Source organism: Rhinopithecus roxellana, chromosome 13 (assembly GCF_007565055.1).
Source record: "Rhinopithecus roxellana isolate Shanxi Qingling chromosome 13, ASM756505v1, whole genome shotgun sequence".
NCBI classification, from domain to species: Eukaryota; Metazoa; Chordata; class Mammalia; order Primates; family Cercopithecidae; genus Rhinopithecus; species Rhinopithecus roxellana.
Genome location: NC_044561.1, coordinates 134468598 through 134492657, shown reverse-complemented (window position 1 = coordinate 134492657; position 24060 = coordinate 134468598). Strand labels below are relative to the sequence as shown.

The window sequence follows — 24060 nt, the reverse complement described above, 5'->3', positions numbered from 1 at the left end:
GGCAGAGGCAGGAGGGCTCTGAGGCTGCCTCTAGCTCCAGTTCTCTCCCTGACAGGGGCTCTTCCCCTAGTGCTGGCACTGGCTCATCAGATGACGCTGGAAGGTCCTGTATTGCTGCACATTGAGCAGGAGTTGAAAAAGATAAAAAGAGTTCCCAATGTCAGTCACTTTCCACTGGAATTTCCACACACAGAATCAGCCTCACTGAATTTAAGGAATTCCATCCTGAAAACACCATCCCCGCAGAAGACTATAGGGAAAACACCGCCCCCACAAAGTCTCTGACACTATAGGCCACCTCACCGTGTGCCTGTGCCTTGAGGAACTGCAGAGGTTCCAGCTGGACAAGGACAATGCACAGATGTGGCCCCGATGGGATCACCGGTGTGGGCTGGCCTGGGTAGGGCCTGCTCTGGGCTGCTCTGTGATACCTGCAGGCGTCTTCGGCCAGAGGCGCCTGGGTGAGGGATGAGCCTGCATCAGCATCATGGGAAAAGACTCTCGCTCTGGGCCCTCCTGAAGCGTGAACCTCGAGATGTGGGGATGCATCACAAGAACATCATGCTCTACTGAGCATCTCCCACCAAGGGAGCAGGCTGTGGGGCTGTCCCTAGGAGTGGGTGCCTGGTTACCAGAGCTCTAAATTCTGTTAGGTCTGTCACCAAGGAAGTGAACTCACTTCTTTAAGGTTCCGTATCCTCGTCTCCTTCCTTCCATAAGATCTACTCAGAACGCCCTGGGCTGCTTACTGTTCACCCTCCCCCCAGGTCAGCTCCTTACCTGTATACAGGTAAGTCCACCCAGGGCCTGCTTGTACACCTGCGCCTGATATGCACCTGGAGCCTAGGAATCCACTTGGGGCCTGCGATCCAATAGGGGCCTAATGTGGATTAAAAGTAATTTTGATTATTCCTGCAGGGAAGAAAAGGCCTTCTAGCAATAAGAAGCACACTTTCACATCAAACATGTAAAAATGATCAAAATCTCATGGAAGAAAGGTATCAATTTTAATCACTGAAATGTTAACTTTTGATAAATATTTAAGTTTATAAGGAAAAATAAAACCATGCTGATTAAACCACAGTTGTAGGGAATGCTATAGAGTTTCTCGTTTGTGGATTGAACACAGAAAGCGCCCACCTACTTATGGTCATAATTTTCTACCTTAATCTTCTTAATCTTATGATTAATAGAAAAAATACCATGATAATGATGGCGATGATGGTTCAAGCACACAACCGAGGTTTAGTGACAGAAACAAAGGCGTTCCAGTTACAGTGCAGCTGTTCTTATTGGGGTGGGAAAATCAATCCTGTGTTCAGTATACATGGGAAGCAGGAGTACATGTGGGGAGAACCGCAATTTACTGGACTTAGGTTTTTCACAGAAGAGCTACAGTTTATCCTGCATTCTCCATTCTGTGATCAAAAACCATGGAACAGAGAAGAGCATTTCAACCCGAGACTCTGTTACCAGAAATGCACCTGCCCCACCTCCCTGCAACCATATATGCCACCTCTCTGTGCTGATCCAGAGGGGTTCACATATAGCACAGACTGAGGCTGGACTCCATAGTTTTCAGCCTCCCAGGTGTCAGGTGTTTTGTGGTCACCTGGAGGTGGGAAGCTCCTGGGGTCCATCTTCTTCACCAGCAGGGGGCAGCAGAGCTGCATCCAGAAGTTAGTCTGGGGCTGCCCAGGAGGAGCCTAAGAGGGAGGCCAGCCCTGAAGGCTCAACAGGTGTTTGAGGATCAATCAGTCCTGGGTCTGGAGGCCCAGTAAAGTGCATCCTATCCCCTCGAGCTGCAGTAAACCCGTCCTGAGTGCTGCATTCATGCAGCGTCACCCAAATGACAGGAGAAGGGGAACAGTGAGGGCCTCACCTGGGAAATGCAGCTGGAAGTGCCTGGGCCCTGGTGTCAGCCTGGGCAGCTCCCACAGGGCTGGGATTCCCTGGAAGACGCCCCAAGGTCGAGGTGCTCTAGGAGGAGGGCACAGTGTGAGGAAAAAGGGTTTCCAGGACCCAAGTCCTTTCACCGAGGATGGCTGCCTGAGCCTCCTGCCACTCTCAGGGTCTTGTCCCTCTCTGTTCAGCAACATTCTGAGGAGCTGAGTCCTCAGTCCTGGGCACTTCCACAGGCTCCCCCGTCCCTTCTCCCTCTGCCTTTCCTTCCTGCTCCAGGCATACTCTGACTCAGGGGGCAGCTCCTGTGCTCAGGGGAGTCTCAAGTGGGTGGGGTGGCCCACTCAGGACCCTGGTTCCTGGATGGGACATCCGCAGCCTCCTTAAGGAGATGGTTTCCACAGGGAAGGGGATTCTCACCTGCCTCAGGCCACAGCTCTGGCCACCAGGTGGTCTTTGGCTCATTGACAGGATATATCTCATTGCAGGGATCAGGGACCACCCACCCTATGGAGCCCACACCCTGTGCAAAGACTGTGTTCCTGGGATGCTCACAGAAACCATGGGGCTTAAAGTTGGATTTCCCATCAATATTTCATGGAAACTTGTAAAAGTCTCCAGAAAACCACACTAGATAGAGAACCCTGGTGCTTTTTACCATTTTACATAAAATATTGATGGGAAAATAAATAAACAATGGCAGAGCTGAGAATGGCAATGGCTAGTGTACTGTGGGGAAGGGGACGGACTAGAAATATCAACACCGTGGGTGAAATGAGACCAGACGTCCTGATGGCTCCACATGGGTGAGGGGTTCCTCAAATGACTCAACTATTCTCACTGAAATAGGTGACAAGTGTCCTAATGACACAATCCATCATTCAGATTAAATGAGCAGGATGGGACATTTCCTCCAGCCAGGAAGACTGTGGACAAATTCATGTGCAGGGCTGGCCCAGTTCACCTGGCTCTGAGACCGTTGGATCTGAGTTCCTCCAGCCCTCCAGGCAGACTCTGCAGAGGGGGTATCAAGAGTAGATTGAGGAATTAGGTGACCAGGATATACTGGGGTGTGGGGACTCAGCTGTGACTTAGGGAAATGGGGTCTGATTGAATCAACAGACTGAGGTAGACATCCCTCAGCTGGTCTCTGAATTTCCACAGGTCATGACAAGCCAGTCCTTGACCTGAATATCCTGGATCAGTCCCCAGAACTGCCCAACTCAGGCTCATGTCATTCTCTACAGAAAAACCAGTGGAGTGGACACAGTGGAATCTGTCCGGATTCCTTCCTCTGATCTCACCCACCCAGCACTGTTGGGAGCTTGTGGCAGCTGAGAGCTGTGCCTTCTTCACTGGGAAGTGCTGCTCAGCGCAGAAAACTGCCTCCTCCAGGTTTATGCCCTTCCTCAGTGAGGTTAGGTTTCATGACTGCCTGAGGCCAAGATCTCAACCCTCTGCCTCAATATACGAGGACCTGAAATTCCTCCTAGCTCCACAGCTCCCTGTGGGAAGACTGAGGCCTCAATGAGGGTCGGAGCCTCCTGCCCGGTGTTGCCTCCCTCACCTCCTTTCACATCCTCTGTGCATACAGTTCTCCATGTCAGAGTCTGCTTCCAGGGAACCCAAATTAAGATCACCAGCCATCCCCAACATGGGCCATGCGGGACCTCAGGAGGCCACTGTACACTGGAAAGCAACCATTTATTCCTAAATTAGCATTGTCAGTATCCACATGCCCAACGAAATCGGAGTGTTTCTTGGATTTGTATGGAATGAAAAGGGAGCCTGACTCACCAGGTGCTCTGAGTTCTGAGGCAGAGTTGGAATCAGATCCCCCCGCAGTGAAACCCGGGGCAGGAGGAGAAGCCTCACCCCATACAGGGACCACAGATGCACCCACAGGGTGAGCAGCAGGATGGACACTGCCCGCCTCCACCCTCCACACCCTGGGCAAAAAATCATTCTTTACACCCTTCATTCAGCCTATCAATGTTGACACTTAAAAGCCACCACAGCCCACCGTTGTCAACAGGAAACCCATTCACATCTCCATCAGCCACACCATCTCCACAGATGCTTCAAAACATAATAACAGTAGCCATGCAAAGTATAGAAAATGTCTCCTAAATAATTGTACTTAGATTACATATGAAAGTGATACTATTTTTGATATGCTAGGTAAACAAAGTATATTATTTAACTCATTTTCTTCTTCTCTTTGTATTTCTAATGCGATGACTAGACATTCGGTTTCCCACGAGGCTCACAACATTATTGTCAATGGACAGGGCTGGTCTGCACCCCTTCAGGTTACAGGGGCTGTGGAGTGACCTGGTGCAGGAAGCCCCATCTCCATCCACAGGACATCAGTGTGAACCCAGGGAGAGGCGCTGGTGTAAGAGAGATGAGAACACAGGTGTGAACCACCTGCTTGTGAAGGGGACTGAGCCTTCATTTTGAGCCAAATAATATCCTTTCCTATCTTCAATTCATAACAAGAGGGCTTTCTGGGCTTCTTTTTGTTTTCAGGTTTGTGCCCCTTGAAGTTTCAGGCTGTCTGGATCCCAGCCAGGGGACACTGAGGAAATCCAGGAGTCTCACACTGACTGTTGTATGTCATCTGCTGGGGCCATCCCAAACTGCTGAGTACCATTTCCTTTCCTGGTGCTCAAATAGCTGCCCCATGCACTTGTCATGGTTCCAGACATGAATCTAGGTGGGAAGACAGGATAGTGTATGTTATAATATTTAAATGGAACCTGAATCTGTTAATATCTAATATGAAACATTAAAAGAATTTTGTCATAAGCAATGGGGAAAGAAGAAAAGATACTAAAATCCTTTTAAGGAAAGAAACAAAAATATATTTATTGAATGTCTGTGTGTCTTCATTGTCGCAAGGCTTAGAGAGGTCAGCTTTAAGTTGTAGTGAGGAAGTGGTCTGATGGGAAAAAGTAAGAAAGCAGGAAACACGCATCTCTGCAATTTAACACATAAATTACAGTTCAATAAAGCAAACATTCACAATAAATATCACGCTGGTGCACACAAAAAAGCCTGTTAACATACTTTCCCTTTGTCCTGCTGGGTCATATCCCCACGGACCGTCTGTGTGCAGTGTGGACTCTGTGGTCCCCATTTCTCAGGCTGAGAACCAGAAGGTGGGAAGGACACGTCACCTGCTCATGAGTGGGAAAGGCAGGATTGGGAGCAGTGGACTCAGGCTCAGGACTGTGGGCCTGGTCAGTGCTCCTGTTCCCTCCACAGGGTCCCTCCCACATGTGCCCGTGTGGATGCGGGTGCACTGCCTGGGGAGGCTGATGTGCTCCAGAGATGTGATGCCACAAATGCTTCGGCACAAAGCGTGGGGGTGGTGATGGGGTGAGGCTGCTACTCGGGAGACCAGGGACCGACAATACCCATCAGAGGGGTCCACGGGGTAGGCAGCCCCATTTCCTGACAGTAGAGACAGGCTGGAGGTGGGTGCCAAGCTGAGGGCACTGCAGGGTCGGCCAAGGCCTGGAAGGTCACAGAGACACAGGCACCACACAGCAGAGACACTGATGGCCAGGAGATGACTCGGGTATGGGATTTCAGCAGATTTTTCTCTCCCGAGCAAATCAGGTACAAAAAAATTAAGTTTCTGCTATCAGAATAGACAAACAAGGACTTTAATCTCCTCGGCTGAACGCCACTGTCCAGGGAAGCAGAAGTCTCTAAGTCCAGGCCCAGGTGAGGGTGGGGTGAAGAGAGGAGCTCAGGGTGCAGATTTGCATGGAGGCCCTGCCCTCCTCTGAGGCAGAGGAGATAACACAGGGCTGGGGCCAGGCCCAGTGCTGGGGTCTCAGCAGGCACCACTCTCAGGACATCTCCACCATGGCCTGGGCTCTGCTCCTCCTCACCCTCCTCACTCAGGGCACAGGTGACCCCTCCAAGGAAGGGGTTTCAGGGGCCTCTGGGCTGATTCTTGGTCTCCTGCTCCTCAGGCTCACCTGGGCCCAGCACTGACTCACTGGAGTGTGTTTCTCCCTCTTTCCAGGATCCTGGGCTCAGTCTGCCCTGACTCAGCCTCGCTCAGTGTCCGGGTCTCCTGGACAGTCGGTCACCATCTCCTGCACTGGAACCAGCAGTGACATCGGTGGTTATAATCTTGTCTCCTGGTACCAGCAGCACCCAGGCACAGCCCCCAAACTCGTGATTTATGATGTCAGTAAACGGCCCTCAGGGGTCTCTGATCGCTTCTCTGGCTCCAAGTCTGGCAACACGGCCTCCCTGACCATCTCTGGGCTCCAGGCTGAGGATGAGGCTGATTATTACTGCTGCTCATATGCAGGCAGCGACACTTTCCACAGTGGTCCAAGTTCATGGGGAACTGAGACCAAAATCTGCCCTGGGCTCTCAGGCTTCCTCCTTGCTCTGAAGATGCTTCCTCACCCTGTGCAAGGGGCTTCCTGCAGTACGACCTTGAGAATTCTTCTCTCTCAGCTCCTCTCCTTTCCCACCATGAAGTCCAAAAGGAAACCTGCCCTGTGGTTTCTCATCCAGGACAGGGACAGCTTCCTGATGCTTGTGTGCTGTGGTCCCTGAATGTGCGACACTTCCTAGCTCTTCAAATGCAGGGACAGTGACAAGGAAGCTGCCTGATTGCTGCAGTCACTACTTTTCTCAGGAATGTCCTCATCCTAAATGCATCACCATCTCCCACACTGTGGGTAGAATTTTAGTCAACTACATTCTAATGATTATCGCCACAACTTTGATCTTAAATAACAGTGCAGCGAACATCCCTATGCAGCCTCCTTTGAGTTCCTGTGTGAATATGACCATAGGATTCATTTCTGAAAGTGAAATTGTGGGTCAGAAAGATGTGTGTTTGTAATTTTCACCCATTGTTGTCAGATTCCCCTCCAGAGGGGTTCTACCAATTTTCAATGCCAGTCGTAAGTACTTGTTCAGAGTACATTGTTGAAAGTGTAAATTTTTGCCAACTTATCAAACAGAAAAATGTTATCTGGTCACAGTTTTATTTTTGAGTTTCCTGTTCTGCTTAATGTTGGGCCTTTTCACAAATAGTTCAGTACTCTTCATTTTTTAGGATTTGGTAAACTTTTTAAAAATTATCAGATAAGAAGAATTTTAATCTTTGTGGCCTTACACGGTGGCTCATGTCTGTAATCCCAGCTCTTTGGAAGGCTAAGATGGGTCAATCACTTGATCCCAGGAGTTTGAGATTAGCCTGGGCCGCACTAGGCCCAGTGAGATGAGTGAACCCTCATCTCACTTAAATTAAATAAAATAAAAATAGCTTTAAAAAAGTCTTTGTGGCCCAAGGATCAACTTTGGGGATATTCCATATGGACTTACAGCACCATTTACAATGTAAACATTTAAAATGATAACAACCACTGTCAACAGTGGAACTAATTTGACTCCATCGAAAAAAAAAAAAAAAAAACACTAAAAGATTCCTATTCTGCATTTCCAAATGTTCTAATGGTCAGAGACCACTTCCTTGACAAATGGTGAGTACGGGGAACTGATAGGATAGGTAGCATTTAGGCTGGTTTTTGGTGAAGAATAGGGATAAACACAGGAAAGCTTTCAAAGAGAAAAAAACATGGCGGTTGGAACACAGAACAGAACATAATATGTCTGAGAAATAAGACTTACTGGAGATGAGTGAGAACAAAAAAAAAATGGCATAAGCCATGTATTTCTCTCTGGATATCTCATTAAAATATTTTCTCCTCCCCAACACACCACCCATGTGAATTGTAAAAATGCCCATTTTTAATTTTTTTTTTTTTTTGCATATCATGACAGGGTCAAGCATGTGAATCCAACTCAGTTTGATGAGTCCAGGCCTCTTAAGCACCAGACCCAGGTGGCCTCAGAAGGACTTGGGGAGACAAGGGCTTGTTGTCAAAAGTAGAGGAAGTGAGATTTTTCATTGTGGCTTAGAGCAGAGATTCTAGTGGACATACAAGCCCCTGAGGGGTCTGGTTAAGGTACAGATGCAGCCTCAACAGTTCTGGATGTGGCCCCAAATTCTCTGTGTCCAGCAACTCCCAGGTGAGGCTGATGCTGCTGGTCCTCCAAGCACCACACTTTGAGTGGCTTAGCTCTTATTCACCCAGCTCACTCAAGCCTCAGAGGAGACTCACACAAGGAGAGCACATTGCAGAAGCACAGGTCACTTCTCACTCCTCCCCTTGTGTCTTAGATCTTTTTCTGTTACTATAAAGAAGTACCCAAGACTGGGTAATTTATAGAGAAAATAAAAGGTTTATTTGGCTCACAGTTCCAATGGCTGTAAAGTTCAAGGTGTGGCACCTGCTCTTGCTGAAGACCTCAGGCAATTTCCGTCACGGTGAAAGGTGAAGGGGAGCCAGTGTGTGCTGACGTCAATGGGGGGAGAGGAAGCAAGAGAGAAGGGGAAGATGCCAGGCTCTTTTAAATAACTAGCTCTTGTGAAAACAGTGGGAATTCACTCACCCCAAGTGAGGGCATTAAACTATTCATGAGAGATCCACTCCCATCACCCTAAAAGCTCCCATTAGTTCCCACCTCCAACACTGGGGATCCAGCTTCAACATAAGATTTGGAGGAGACAAAGATCAAAGCCATAGCACCCTGAGGTTTGGTCACTCACTTGCTCATCTCCACATTTGTCCATCCCCTCAGGACTGGGGTCCTGACTGCTCTGACTCAGTCTCCCTCCACTTCATGAACACCTGGCAGTCAGTCATCATCTGTTTTACTGAAACCGCAGCAATATTGGGGGTAACAATTTTGTCTCCTGGTTCCATGAGAAACACAGTAGAGGCCCACACAGCTGAGGTGTGGGGTCAAAGATTAAAACTAAGAGACAAAAAACTGATTCTCAGGCTTGAAGTCTGACAAGTGAGCTTCTTTGAGACTCCCTGGGATCCCAGCAGTGAGACTGATCATTATTGCTGTCGCACACATCCCAAGCGATGAGGAAGTAAGACCAAAATCCTCCTAAGATTCCTGACTTGTGTCCTGACACCAGGCTGTGATTCCCATCATTCCTTCAAGATTATTCAAATAAGCAGTGACAATCACTTCCATATGAGATATGAGAAGAAAAAGAATTCCACAGTGAACCAAACCCACGAAGCCCACACTGAAGCCTGTTGAGTTCTCTGCAATCCAGTGAGATGGAGGGAGCATTTTCACGGGAACTTTTGGGAATATGATGGGAACCAGCCTCAGCTATGGGTTCCAGAGACAAAACTCCAGGATGTCTCCCCCTGGCCTTGGCCCATCACCTGCTACCTCTCCTTACTCTTTGCATAGATGCTGCCCCAGGCTAAGCCCCCACAGGACCCTAAGCCTAGTCCTTACCCTGAGCTCAGCCCAGGTGATGCTTCAGGAGATGGGATCCTGAGAATGAGTCCCAAAGCCTCCTTAACCTGAATCCTCTGTGGTCTCGTAAAGACCCAGCTACCCCCAGGAGAGCTGGCCATGAGACACCTGTCCCCCACCTTCTCAGGAGACAGTGGAGCAGGCAACAGTGCAGAGAGAACCAGCAGGAGCCAGGCCAGGCCCTGCATCCAAAGCAGCCCCAACTCCCCACAGATTCTCCAACTCTAGCCTGCGTACAACCCCCACATTCTGCAGGCTGAAGTGGGCTTCTCAGGATGCCCAGGCCATGATAGGGGATGGAAGTTTGTCCATGGGACACAGCCATGCTGCCTGCCTGGCCATCATGCCCCCTCCCTCCTTACCCTGGTTAAGCTCCACCTCAAAGGGCCTAGGTTCAGAACTCAGGACACCTGGGTCAGCTCCTGGATTTGCCCCCACTGCTCTCTGTTCTCCTGAGCCACTTAGTCTCTTTTGGCCTCAGTGTTACCTGCTGTGAAGTGAGGAGGCTTATACTGAAGTGAAGAAGCTCTTTTCTTCATTCAAAATTACAAGATAGAAAAACAATGAGTCATGTGAATTAAAGCCTGCTGAGGGGACTGTCTTTTAATGGGCTCCAATGGGCTTCAGCCATGGAACTTCTGTCTTTCCTCTGCAGGGTTCCAAGAAAGAGACTCAAAAAGAGCTTGCCTTCTGTATGATGTCAACTACGTTCCCGAACTGAGTATAAGCAGGAGAGTCCCAGTTTCATCATCAAGACAGACCAGGCTAAGGTAGAAATCCTCCCGGCACAAGCTCTGAGAGGTGTGGAATGAAATAAAGATAAACATGAAATTAATATGCCGACGATGGTGATGTTAGCTCATAACTAAGCTGCAGAACCGGAAACATCAGATGATGGCAGTGAGTCATAGCTGCTCTTACTGGTGGGAGGTGCACCACTTTGCTTCCTTAGTGCATAGAAGGGCTGCGTCCCTGTAGGATGGCATGCACGTCTCTCTGGACTTTGAAAGTATTGCAGAAGAGCTTCAGTTGACTCACTCTAATAAGTCCTGACCGAACAAACCCATTAGAGGAGGACATTTCAACCCTGAGACACTTTTATAGCAATTTCACCTGCACCGCCTCACTGTACCGCATGTGTGACCTCTCTGTGCTGGACTGGGCAGGGCAGATTGGGTCACACTGGCACAGAATGGAGCTGGACTCTCTGGTCTTCAACTTCTGAGGTGACAGGTGCTGTTGGGTCACCTGGAAGGAAAAAAACTCCTGGGCTGAGTCTCCTCCACCAACTGGGGTCAGCAGAGCTGCAGCCAGGAGCAGTCAGGAGAGAGGCTGGGGCTGCCCAGCTGGGGCAAAGAGGAAGGTCAGCCTGGGGTTCAACAGGTGTCCAAGAATCAGTCTTCAGACTGAAAGTGAAGACAGTTCATCCCATCCCTTCGGGCTGCAGTGACCATGTTCCAAGGATCAGACTCAAGTGGTGTCAGCTCAGAACACTGACAGAAGCCTGGCACAGTGAAGACCTCACCTGGGAAATGCAGCTGGAGGAGGCTGAACCCAGGTGTCAACTTGGGCAGCTTCTTCAGGAAGGGGATTCCCTGGGAGACGTCCGAGGTTGAGGTGCTCTAGGAAGGTGCACAGTGTGAGGTGACGGGGCTCCCAGGGCCCGAGTTCTTCACCCAGGATGGCTGCCTGAACCTCCTGCCACTCTCAGGGCCTCGTCCCTCACTGTCCAGCAGCATCCTTGGGAGCTGAGCCCTCTATCCTGGGCACTTTCAGATACACCCTCCCTCTGCCTCTCCTTACTGACCCAGGCAGACTATGAGTCAAGGGCAGCACCTGTACTCAGGGGAGTCTCAGGTGGGTGGGGTGAGGCATTTGGGGCCCTGGTCCCTGCATGGGGCATCACCAGTCTCATTGAGGAAACACTCTCCAGAGGGACGGGGCTTCTCACCTGCCTCAGGCCACGGCTCTGACCCCAGACTTGTCCATGCCACAGGACAAAAACTAATTGCCAATCTCGAGCAGATTGTCCTGACTGTTTCTGCAGAACTGGGCATCTCCTCCCAGCACCAGGAAGTCCCAAGCAAGGCCAGGTCTAGGAAGGCAAGTAGAAGTGTAACATACATCACAGAGTTGGACAAGACAAAGTGGTTTTGCTGCAGTTCTGCTGGGACACATCCTGGTGATGTCTCTCAGAACTCATTCATGTGCCTGCAACAGAAAGCCCATAGAACAGGACAGCAGGATGAAGGCTGTGCTCCCTTTTCACCTGTGCACAAAGCAGTGCAACGTGTATGCATGTGTGTAAATGCATATGCCTGTGTGTTGATGTGTGTGCCTGTGGTAAATGCACATGCCTGTGTCTGAGTGTGTGTGCTTGTGTGTACATGTGCATGCTGGCATTGCCAAGGAATGTCTCAAGTATCAAATGTCCCAAATTCAAAACTTTTCTATTTTCCTCACTTACCTCCTCCCTCAGATGTGCTTCTGGCTTAAATGAGTTTGTGGGGGCAGGGACCAGAAACAGGCAAGGCACAGGCCATAGTCAGTGCTGAGTAAGGGTCATTAACGATTGTTATGCTCATATAGAACCTTCCTCAGGGTGGGCCACATGTACACCCCTGTCTGGTCCTGACAGAGCAGCAGAAGGGGGACTGAGACACAACAATGGCCAGGGCCCTGGCAACACGGAGACACCTTCCCACCCCTGTGAGCTTCACAGACAACCATGGGTATGGGATTCTTGTCATTCCTTTGAGTTTGTTCAAATAATCCCTCCCCTATGAGATATGAGAAGAATAATCCCACATGAACCAAACCCGTGACTCCCACACTGGAGCCTCTGAGCTCTCTCCAGTCCAGCGTGATGGAGGGAGCATTTTTGTGGGTACCTTTGAGAGTATGGAGAAGGCCTGAGGAAAATGGCCTCAGCTATGGGTTCCAGAGACAAAGCTCTGGGACATTTCCCCATGGCCTGTGCCCCTCACCTGTCACCTTTCCTCACTCCGCACAGATGCTGCCCTGAGATAAGTCCCCACAGGGCCCTAAGCCCAGGTGATGCTTCAGGAGATGGTTCTCTGAGAATGAGCCCCAAAGTCTCCTCAACCCACAGGTTCTGTGGTCTCCTACAGACTCAGCAGCCCCCAGGAGAGGTGGGCATGAGACACCTGTCCACCACCTTCTCAGGAGAGACTGGGGCAGGCAAAAGTGCAGAGAGAACCAGCAGGTGCCAGGCCAAGTCCTGCACCCAAAACAGCCCTCAATCCCCACAGATGCTCCAGTTCTAACCTGGGGTACAGCCCCCACCTTCGGCAGGCTGAAGTGGGCTTCTCAGAATGGCCAGACCGTGACGGGGAATGGCAGTGTGCTTGTGAGACACAGTCCTGCTGCCTGCCTCGCCCTCATGCCCCTTCCTCCCCACCCTTGTCAAGCTCTGCCCCAGAGGTCCCAAGTTCAGAACTCAGGACACCTGTGTCAACTCCTGCACTTCCCACCACTGCTCTCTCTTCTCCTCAGCCACTTAGTCTCTTGGGACCTGAGTATCACTTCCTGTGAATTGGGGAAGCTTATACTGAACTTAAAAATCTTTTTTTCTTTATTCAAAATTACATGACAGAAAAGCAACAAAAGGCATATTAGTTAAAGTCTGATGAGGGGGTATCATTGAATGGGCTTCAATGGGCCTCAGACATGGAATCTCTCACCATTCCTCTGCAGGAATCCCAAGAAAGGTGGTCAAAAAGAGCTTGTTTTCTGTATGGTAGGAACAGTGGTCCCCATCTGAGAATAAGCAGAAGAATCCCAGTTTCGTCAGGAAGACAGATTAGGCTAGTGAAGAAATCCTCCTGACACAAACACTAAGAGGTGTGGAATGAAATAAACATAAACATGAAATTAATCATGGCAACGATGGTGATGTTAGTTCACAACTAAGCTGCAGTACCAGAAACATGGGGTGATTGCAGTGAACCACAACTGCTCTTATTAGGTGGGAGGTGCACCAGTTTGCTTCCTAAGTGTATAGGAAGTCTGAATCGTTGAAGAATGGCATGCATCTATCTCTGGACTTTGAAAGCTTTGCAGAAGAGCTTCGGTTGCCTCACTCTAATTAGTCCTGACAACCAAACCACTGTTGTAGGGCATTTCAAACCTGGGACATCATTATAGCAATGCCACCTACCCCACCTCCCTGCAAGTGTATGTGACTTCTCTGTGCCAAGCAAGGCAGATGGGGTCACGCTGGCATAGAATGAGGCTGGACTCCCTGGTCCACAGCCTCTGAGGTGACAGGTGCTACAGGTCACCTAGAGGACGGAAGCTGCTGGTGTGAGTCACATTCACCAGCAGGGGGTAGCAGAGCAGCATCCAGGAGCAACCAGGAGACAGGCTGGGGCTGCCCAGGTGGAGCCTAAGAGGGAGGCCAGCCTGGGGTTCAACAGATGTCAGAGAATCAGTCCTCAGCCCGGAAGTCGGGACAGTGCACCATACCCCCTCGGGCTGCAGTAACCACGTTCTGAGAGTCAAGCACACAAATCCTCACCCCAAGACACTGGCAGGAGGCCAGGCACAGTTAGGATTTTGCCTGGGAAATGCAGTTGGAGGAGTCTGGGCCCAGGGGTCAGCCTGGGCAGCTCCCACAAGGATGGGATCCCTGGGAGATGCCCAGAGGTCGAGGTCCTCTAGGAGGGAGCAAAATTTGAGGGGATGGGGCTCCCAGAGCCCAAGTCCTTCACCCAGGATGACTGCCTGAGCCTCTTGCCACTCTCAGGGCCTCATCCCTCCCTGTCTAGCAGTGTCCTGGGGAGCTGAACCCTCTGTCCTGGGCACTTCCAGAGACAATCGACCCCTCCTCCCTCTGCCTCTTCTTCCAGTTCCAGGTGGACTCTGACTCAAGGGGGAGCTCCTGTGCTCAGGGGAGTCTCAGGTGGGTGGGGTGGGGCAATCAGGGCTCTGGTCTCTGCATGGGGCATCCCCAGCCTCCTTGAGGCGATGCTCTCCAGATGGAAGGGGATTCTCACCTGCCCCAGTCCACAGCTCTCATCACAGGGCTGTCCCTTGATCAGTGACAGGATCCGCATGGCTGGAGGAACTACTGAACACACACCTTCTGGAGCTCATGTCCTGTGCAGAGACCATGACCCGGGGACCCTCAGAGAGACCATGGGACCAAAAATTAGATTTTCAGTACAGTGTGATCATCTGGTTCTTTTAGCAAGTTTACATGAAACATTGATGAGAAAAAGTGAATAAATAAAGGAAGAGCTGAGGATGGCAATTGCTGGTCTACTGTGGGGTTGGGGGATACCACGGAAAGAGCAGCAGCGCATGTCAAATGAGACTAGGGATTGGGATGCATCCACAATGTGTGTGGTTGCTCAAATGACAAAACTCTTCCAACGGCAATGATTAATAAGTGTCCTAAAAACACAGTACATCATGTACATAAAATTACCAGGATGGGGCCAAGTGATTCTGGGGCATCCGGAGCGGAGATGAAAGAGGAGAAAGATGACGCATCTTTGGTGCACTTGCTGCTGAGTCAGGTGTCATCAATGATCTCTCAGCAGGGCCCAGCTCAGCCCCAGACCAGGCTCCTGGAAGGTCTACAGCCCTGCTCAATGCAGCCTAGGAGAGATCACATGACACAGAGGTTTGAGACAGCAACCATGTTGTCAATACCCAGGCAGGTGACTGTGATCACAGGCCTCGGAGGCCAAAGCTGATTTTCTGACTAGAGAAGCAGATGAAGGAAGTTGGGGACTCATTCCTTCTTTCTTACTTTCTTGTGCTGCCCCAGAGCTGGCTTGACAGATATCCCACCATGAGGAGTCCCAGAGAAGTAAATTTGCATAAACACCAAGGATGCACTGCTCCAGTGGACCTGAGAGGAAATAAGAGAGGACTGGGGAGCCCAGCTGTGCTGCAGGCTCAGGAGGCAGAGTTCTGGGTGTCTCACCATGGCCTGGACCACACTCCTGCTCCCGCTCCTCACCCTCTACACAGGTGCTGCCCCCAGGCCCTGCCCCAGGCTCAGCCCTCTTAAGCCTCTGAGCTTGTCCTGCCCGGAACCCTGAGCTCAGCCCAGGCAGAGCCCCAGGGTGACACCACTGGAATGGGTTTGTTATCTTCAAGCCCCCTCTCCTGTCCTCTCCTGCAGGCTCTGTTGCCTCCTATGAGCTGACACAGCCACCCTCGGTGTCAGTGTCCCCAGGACAGACAGCCAGGATCACCTGCTCTGGAGATGTACTGAAGGAAAATTATGCTGACTGGTACCAGCAGAAGCCCGGCCAGGCCCCTGTGCTGGTGATACATGAAGATAGTAAGCGACCCTCTGGAATCCCTGAGCAATTCTCTGGGTCCACCTCAGGGGACACAAACACCCTGACCATCAGCAGCAGCCTGAGTGAAGACGAGGCTGACTATTACTGTTTTTCTGGGAATGAGAACAATCCCACAGTGACACAGGCAGATGGAGAAGTGAGACACAAACCCCTTTTTCATCTGTGTCATGTTCTTCCTCCAGCACCAGGAAGACTGTGGACCAAGCCATGAGCAGGTCTGGCCGAGTTCTACTGGATCTGAGACCTCCAGGCCATCCTTTCATCCAGCCAACCAGGTTGGCTCTGGAGAGGGTGGATCAGGAGTAGATTTAGGGCTGCTATAATCAGAATTTATGGTGTTTTTAGGCCTCTGGAGTGATTTGGGGAAGTAAGAACTGGATGGAAGATGAGAGAGATGTAGAGAAACATCACTTGGCCTTAGATTTCCACATGATGGTGATTGGGTCACTTCTTCCAAACAGCCTACCTCAGTCCCCAAAACTGTCCACCTCAGCTCAACACCTGAGGTTCCAGGCTTCCACGGCAGCCTGGGATCTTGAACAAGAAAAGCAGAGGAGGGGACACTGTGGGATCAGCCTCAATACCCTTTTCTGAGCTCAGCCACCCTCAACTGCTGGGAGCTTCTAGGAGCTCAGAACTGTGCCCTCACTGGGAAGTGCTATTAGTTCCAGAAAACTTCCTTCCTCATATTTAGACCCAGTTTTGAGAGTTTTAATTTGATGACTGCCTGAGCCAAGAACCCAAGTCCCTGTCTTAATACAGGATGACACTGAAAGGCCTTCCAGCTCCAGACCTCCCATCGTGGATGCCTGAGGCCTCCGTTGCAACCCTATTGTGGGCCAGGGTCTCCTTCTGCGGGTGATGCCTCCCTCACTCCTTCCAGATCTTCTGTGCATGCACATCCTTATCTCAGAGTCTTCTTCCAGGGAACCCAAACTAAGATGGCCAGCTGTCACCAAAATGAACTACCATAGACCTGATGTGGAAACACGAGCAAATTTACCAAATTTCCATTGTGAACACCCAAATGGCCATTTATATCCGAGTGTTCCTTGTATTCTTAGAAAATGAAAATGGAGCCTGACATACAAGGTTCTAGGAGTCCTGAAGGAGAGGTAGAGTCTGATTCTCCTGCAAGCAATCCACTGAAAGGGGAGCACCATCACCCCATGCAGAGATCAGAGATGCACCCACAGGGGCAGCTGTAGGATGGATGCTGCTCACCTCCACCCTGCACATAATGCACAAATAATCACGCTTTCATCCCTCCTTCAGCTTATCAAAGTTGACACTTACGAAGCCAGCACAGGTCACCCTTGTTAGTCAGACTCCTTCAAACCTCCATCAACCACACAATCCCAACATAAAGAATCTCCCCAAAATAATAATGGTAACAGTAGCTATGAAAATGTCCATAAAATATCTCGTAAATAATTTTAGATTGTGTTCATGTGTAAATATTATTTGTCACACTTTGTGTTAAATACAGTATATTATTGAAACTGATTTACCTTTTTATTTTTTATGTCTAATATGGTGACTAGACAGTAGTCTAGTTGTGATTGTACAATGCTGGTCTCATCTTACCCCTTAACGTGACAAGTGCTGTGGAGTAACCTGCTTCAGCCCCATCTCCACCCGTAAGACATATGTGTGAAGCCAGGGAGAGGCACTGGTGGAAGGGAAATGAGAACACAAATGTAGACCAGCTGTTTATGCAGGTGACTGAGTCCTGGAGCCCTGACCCTGCTCTGCCTTAGATGTGTCACATTCATCTCACCAGAGATCACTGCTAGCCTGTCTGAGCTCACAACTGGGGGGATCTGGCAGTTTTGGCAACATGGTCACTTGATGTCCAGTGTTATCCTGTCTCTCCCAGGGCCCAGTAAGACAAGAGGAGCTGTTTTTCCAAAGGGAAGTAATACTCTACTGCACATGACATGGCCTTCTTCCCAAACCCCTGGAGTCTACATTGGGATTCTCCAGTGGGGTTTACCATGTGCAGAAGGTTTCAGTTACCACGGTAGAGTCAGCTGGATTCTCTGGTCCCAACAGCAGGGCACTCACAACCCTGCCTGCACCTGCTGCAGAGCCTCAATGCTCTCAGCCTGGAAAACAATGGGTAATATTTATGGCTCCTGAGATATGGGTCAGAGTCACATCCCCAAGTGTAAAATATGCTACTCCTAGACCTTTATAGACCTTGTGTCTCTCTCTTCCTGGAAGGAATTGAAGGGTATAATAACATGTTGTTTATGTTGTAGGAGAGTCTCAGCTGCTCCAGACAACTAAACTCCCAATTTCAGCTAATATGAAAGAGGAAACATCTTAGTTTATTTCCCACTCTCAAAAGTGCGCGGATCTCCCAAAACCTTCCAATAGGCCGTGCCCATGATGTACATCTGATTCAACTCTGATGTCCAGATGGTCTGAACCCCCATAATGATATCATGACAGGGAAGGCAGAGCTAATGATGCTCGGCAGAAAAAGTGTGAATGTATACGGTTGTCCATCCCACATGAATGCACACTGATTCTGATCCTAGTCTCTGAGGGGAATAGACAAGAATTCAGTATCTGCTTCAATGGTGTAACTGTGCACCTGCAGCCATAGCATTCTGTTCCAGGAGATCCCCATCTGGCACAGATACTGCAAATGCCACTGTTGCCTGTCTGGATCTGTACAAATCCAAATTCATCTTCCAGGATCCTTCAACTATTGTAGAGATCAGTTCAGTGAACTGAAAATGAGGACCCCAGATTTAATCACATGTACTGTCAGAGAGGAGAGAGCTGTCTCAGAGGTCACAGTCCTGTTGAAATTCCTCTGCTCCTTGGGAAGAAACAGCCCAGAAAAGGCCCCAGGGACTGCGTCTCATCCGGGTTCCCAGATGAGGAATACCCCCACTACTGTGCTGAGATTTCACAGAAGCTGGGGTTGAAGTGCTAACACCGTCTTTGGTTCATCCTTGGGATTTTCTTTTTATCACAGACTTGTCATTTTGTCCACAATGTCCAAAGTTTCTAAAGTAGCTGTCTAATAGATACAGAGGTTTTGTGTGCACTGATGAAAAAGCTCTGGGGTTAGATAGTGGTGATGACTGCACAACACTTCTACTGTACTAACTGCCACTTAATTACATACTTAAACACGAATAAAAGGATGAAATATTTTGTTATGTTTATTTTACCATAATAAAAATATTGCATACTCTGGAAGCAAGGTAATACTAGTTTAATTTTGAAAGCAGAGAACTGTTAAAAATGGAAGAATTATGTACTAAGCACAATTTTCTCTGTTCTGTATGCTACAATTATATGTTTGTCTCTCTCACTCTTTCTTTGATTAACAGTGATCTCCTGTCTGGTCCAAAGTCACACATTTCCAGTTTTCCAGGAATGTCTATTGAAGCTGTTAATTTGTTGTCAGGGAGAATACTCAAACTTCATGTTCATATTTGATGGTCAGGTGTCTCCAGGCAGCATTTCTAAACCAGCATCCTTTGTCAAGTCTTGTGAAGAGTTTTGTAAAAAGTACCCCCCATGATGACATTGTTCACTGTTGGCAGCAGCACTGTTTCCACACAGTAGGGCTAAACTGGGTGTGCTGTGGAGCCGTGCACAGTGTGCCCATGGGGCAGATTCTGTGCTGCTCACTGTGAATGATCCCTGTGCTTGGGAGGACCATATCCACTGCTGAGTCTACATCCAAATTTGATTCTCAAGAAAAAGGTCATTCATAGCTGTTGGACCCTCAGTCACATGGAGGGATAGATGGTGGCTGAGGACACCTTATCTCTGATGTGCATAAGGGGATTAGATCTGCTGGTGGAACAGGAAGATGAAGAAACCTGTGGTCCCAAATATGGAATTTCCAGCTCTCAGTCTCTGCTGTCCATGGCCCCCTCATCTGTATGTTCCTGGGAGATGTGAACCATGTGGGTTAGAGGTGAGGGGGATTGGGAAGCTTTCATGGTCTCTCTCACCATCTCCCTTGCTTATCTAACATACTCTTCCACACCTACTTTATTACAGCTTCTGCTCTACAAACATGCCTGACCTCTAAATTACAGACTTTTGAAAGTGCAGATGGATGCAGGAACTCCTCCATCTGGAGACTTTTCCACCACTTGAAGCAGTGAACACATCTCTGCAAGGCTCCGAATTTCAAGAGACAGGATTTTGGAATTTCAAAGAAAACTCAATCTTTGGATGAACCACGACATAAGAGGGAAGCTTCACACGTTTCCCTGCTGCTTGGGCCTCAGTGAGGACTGACTCAGCCAGTCTCAGGCTCCTGGAGACCGTCTGGGAGATTTGCACTAGGAAACCCTTTTCAGCATAACCTGGGTCAGGTAAGAGGCCGTTGCTCTGTTATTCTGCTGCCTGATAATTTTGCATCCAGAGAAGAATAAGGACCTGTGAGTCTGGGAGGTTCAAAGCTCACAGACGAGATCCCTTCATTCTCCCATGATAGGCCGAGCTCTGCATTTCCCCCAAAAAAGAGCATCTTCCCAGCAGGAAGAACCAGGAGCAAAGAGGGAGCTTCTCAGAGGGGTGAGCGGGACAGAAACCACCTTGGTCACTGGGAAGCAAACTTGCTCAGCTCATATCTGACCTGGAATGACTCAGTCATACCTGTGCAAGGTCACCTGCGTGTGAGTATCATCTATTTGCTCCATGAGAAAATACCTTGTGTGGCTCTTGGGTAAAGTCATACCATAGGTGACATTTCTCTGCCTTCTGCTTCAACCGATGTTTCTCCTGATGCACTTTAGGACACCTGCACAAGGTAAGCATGTCAGTTGTGGGACATATTGAACAGGAAAAGCAGAGGCGTCCCATATCAAGGCTCATGGCTTGTATTTGTGCCCATACCTCATGGAAATGGGAAAAATGGAAAAGGAAATGGTACTCTGCTCAAAAAAGCCCCAAGAAATACTATTGTATTAATATATCTACAACTCATTAATTGACATAATAAAATATTAACATAGACAGATCATTTTTATAGGGGATCCCTAATCCTTAAACATTATGTTAAAAATGTGTCAGGTAAAAGGCCTATGTTTGATTAAAATCTGGAGTAACATCCTTTGAGTCTTCTAATCAGCCAATGAGTTCAGGGAGCTGGCTGCCCAGCCAGGCCCTGACTGGCTGCATGTCCAGGTAGAGCTGCACTCCCCACAGGCAGCTGGAGGAACTGACGAGGGGAAGCTGTCTGCATCAGGACCTCAAAAATTTGGCTCAGGATTTTCCCACGTCCCCTTCCCAAGTTCAGGCAGGTCCCAGGACACTCAGAAGAGCTCATCATTTAGGGCCTAGGACTTCCTTGGTCCTGCTCTTCTTTCTTCCTTCCCCAGTGGCCTTGAGATTGTCACTCCCTCTCACAGGCCCTTCCTTTCCTTGTCAAGTGCACTCCCTGAATTCTCTGCTTCTGGGTCAGCAAAGCTCTAGAACTTCAGGGAAAGCAGGGCTGAGTGACCCAGTGGGGCCCCAGAAAGCGGGCCCAGGACCAGACACACAGGCAGCAGGAGGGGTCCCCACAGGGCTGACTGGTGGGCATCAGGTACAGGGGAGTGACCAGGACCAACTCCCCTGAGTGTCTTCAGGGCCAGGTGAACTAGGGAGGGGCTGGGTCCTGGTCTGGACCCACGCACTGGTTACTGCATTGACCCAGGAATAGGACAGGAAATTCCTCAGAGCAAGGACTCTGTCTTCCTCATGCTGAATTCCTAAAAAGCTGTCTTGCCAGGACAGAGTGGGTCAGGGGAAAATATTTGCTGAGTGAATGAGCTTCTGTCTCTGTTTTATTGCAGGAGTCACCACCAACCCACGCTGGCCCTGTATTTGTATCCAGAACCAGTCAAAGCCACCCGTGAGTCCTGCATCCCTCAGTACCAAGGCCCAATCCCCCTTCAGGACCACCCGCCACCCAGAGAGACGTGCAAGGAGCCTGAGAACGAACCTGGAACCTCCACTACTACATAAAGTGTTTGTATTTCCATCAGGAATCTTGAGCGCCTTGTGCTGGGTCTTGAGGCAGGAAGGGGCCACACAGAGAAGAGGAATTTCTTCCCTGAGGTCAGCAGTCCATGAATGAAGGAATCAGGGACTTGAGCAGCAGAATCTGAAGCAACACCTGTACCCAGGAGGGCCCTGAGCCTCCAGTAGCCAGCGTAGGTGGCCACGAGGGGGCAGCAGAGAGTAACCTGACAAAAACACCTCTGGATGGGGTGGGCCTGGCATCACGGAGATGTTCACATACTGGGAGGGTCAGCGACCACGACCTGAGATCCGGAGGGAATGAAGTTCCTTTTTTCTTATAGTATTTGTCCCTGACACCGATGTTTAAATTCTGACTTCCTGGTTCTCAGATCTGACTCTTGGAGACGATCCTATTTTACCGACACAGATTCAGGCACTTTGCCTCTTCCCATCGCCCTGGCCCCCATCTCACAGTCACACATGTCATCCCATCCTGTATTCACACGTGTCCCACATCCCTGCCCTTGCTTGGGGAGCCCTTATCCTGCAGACACAGCGGCTTCTCCTTCCCTGGCTACCCCTCAACGTCCACTGTTCCCAGTCTTCCCCGACTCTGTTCTGGGGAACCTGCCAATTCACATTTCTTGATTTCCTTATGAGCACAAAACACTTACTCAGTAATCTTTTGTTGACTGAAGTTTGTATACATCCATACATTTTCCCAGCAACTGAAGACAACTTAGTTATAATAAACATTCGTTTCCTGGGCCTTGGGGTTTGCAGCCCCCTCTCATTCTCTCATGAAGCAAAAATTTCCTTTGCCTCCTGATCTGTCCCTGGTCCTGACAGCACCCTGGGGATACTGAGGCACAGCACCCATGACTTGACACTAGAACTCACAGCTGAGGCAGAAACTTACTGCATCCCATGGATCTTCCAAAATTCTGTGTGCCCTTGGCAACCAAGGATTGCATTCTCCTCTAGGACAAAAGTGCTGTGCCCTGGAGTGGGGCCTGCACCTATCCAAGGCTTGTGCTGTCCCCTGAGGGAGATGAAAAGGTCCCTGCATTGGGCTCTGGATGTGTCTTGGACATGAGTGAGAATGAAGAGGGTCCCTGCATTGGGCTCTCGAATGTGACTTCAAAACGGATTTCGCCTATACCGTACGTCTCATGTCTGACATAAAATATTTATAATCAGGACATTATTAGAGAAGCAGAAAAAAGCTAACCACCTACCTCCTTAGCAAGGATGGAATGGATGAGGGGACTGTGGACCCCAGATAATTCCCCTTTCACCACTGTGACTCTGGCAACCTCTTGAACCACAGCCAAACTCTATCCCATAGAAAGGACTTTATATCCCCTGGAAAATAGAGAAAGTCACCTCTGAGCTTTCCTATGACCAACCCAGCCAAGGAGCAAGGCTGGGCACAACCTGGGTAAAGATGTGAGCCCAGACCATGGGACTAGTGGGTGAAGGAGAATCGCATGGGCTGAGGAGGTGGGTAAGCAGGGGCCATCCCTCCTCCTTCTGTTTCCTTCGGGGCTGAGCCCTTCTCAGGAAACCACAGATCTCCTCCAGCAGCAGCCCCTGACTACTGATTTGCATCACAGGCCGCTCTCTCCAGTAAGAAGATAAGAGAGGCCTGGGAGGAACCTGCCCAGTCTGGGCCTCAGGAAGCAGCACTGGCGGTGCCTCAGCCATGGCCTGGACCCTTCTCCTCCTCGGCCTCCTCGCTTACTGCACAGGTGCTGCCCCCAGGGTCTCACCAACCTGCCCAGCCCCAGGGATCTGGGTGCAGTGTGGCCTTAACTCTTAGCTCAGGAGGGCCCTGCCTGTGGTGGGCAGGATGGTCATGACCCTGCTGTAGGGTCAGACGCTGGTGGGGCTAAAATTCCCCCACACGCTGCTCAAAGACTCGTGAGGGCATGAGAGCAGCACCTGCCAGGAGAGAGTAGTGGGTTTTCAGTTCAAAGGCTCCACACAACAGGAAAGTCCATTGGCCACTGGCACTGGGGCTGATTGCAGGGGACACGCTGAGGGTTCACAGACTCTCTGGAGCTTGTCCGGACAACAGGGCAGGGATTTCACAAAAAGGGTCTTTCACCTGCAAGTTAACCTCTACTTTTTTTCTTTCTTTTCCTTTGCAGGCTCTGCGGCCTCCTATGATGTGACTCAGCCACAGTCAGTGTCTGTGTCCCCAGGACAGACGGCCAGGATCACCTGTGGGGGAGACAACATTGGAAGTAAAGTTGTGCACTGGTACCAGCAGAAGCCAGCGCAGGCCCCTGTGCTGGTCATCTATGATGATAGCGAACGGCCCTCAGGGATCCCTGAGCGATTCTCTGGCTCCAACTCAGGGAACACTGCCACCCTGACCATCAGCGGGGTCGAGGCCGGGGATGAGGCTGACTATTACTGTCAGGTGTGGGAC

The 24060-nt window shown here is 49.9% G+C and overlaps 2 protein-coding genes, 1 long non-coding RNA gene and 2 gene segments (V, D, J or C); 4 read left to right on the top strand and 1 right to left on the bottom strand.

Annotated features, from left to right (window-relative positions):
• Positions 1–24060, top strand: part of LOC104671035 — a 724295-nt gene that overhangs the window by 457760 nt on the left and 242475 nt on the right.
• LOC104672491 (immunoglobulin lambda-1 light chain-like) overlaps positions 1–24060 on the top strand; it is a 605026-nt gene that overhangs the window by 354937 nt on the left and 226029 nt on the right. The window lies entirely within an intron of this gene.
• Positions 1–24060, top strand: part of LOC104674970 (immunoglobulin lambda-1 light chain-like) — a 651096-nt gene that overhangs the window by 406369 nt on the left and 220667 nt on the right. The window lies entirely within an intron of this gene.
• LOC104674967 overlaps positions 1–24060 on the top strand; it is a 611567-nt gene that overhangs the window by 372443 nt on the left and 215064 nt on the right.
• Positions 679–23849, bottom strand: LOC115892671. Of its 7 annotated transcripts, XR_004052546.1 has the most exons (9): positions 21604–22365; positions 14747–20418; positions 14313–14442; positions 12999–13151; positions 11246–11389; positions 9782–10916; positions 3700–4617; positions 1883–1980; positions 679–880 (listed from the first exon to the last, which is right to left on the bottom strand). It is a non-coding gene; the product is annotated as an uncharacterized LOC115892671 (long non-coding RNA). The 7 variants fall into 7 exon arrangements; XR_004052545.1 differs by lacking the exons at positions 679–880; positions 1883–1980; positions 3700–4617 and adding an exon at positions 23734–23849 and having other exon boundaries at positions 7375–10916; positions 21604–22988; XR_004052549.1 differs by lacking the exons at positions 679–880; positions 1883–1980; positions 3700–4617; positions 21604–22365 and adding an exon at positions 22862–23196 and having other exon boundaries at positions 7375–10916; positions 14747–14919; positions 20328–20418.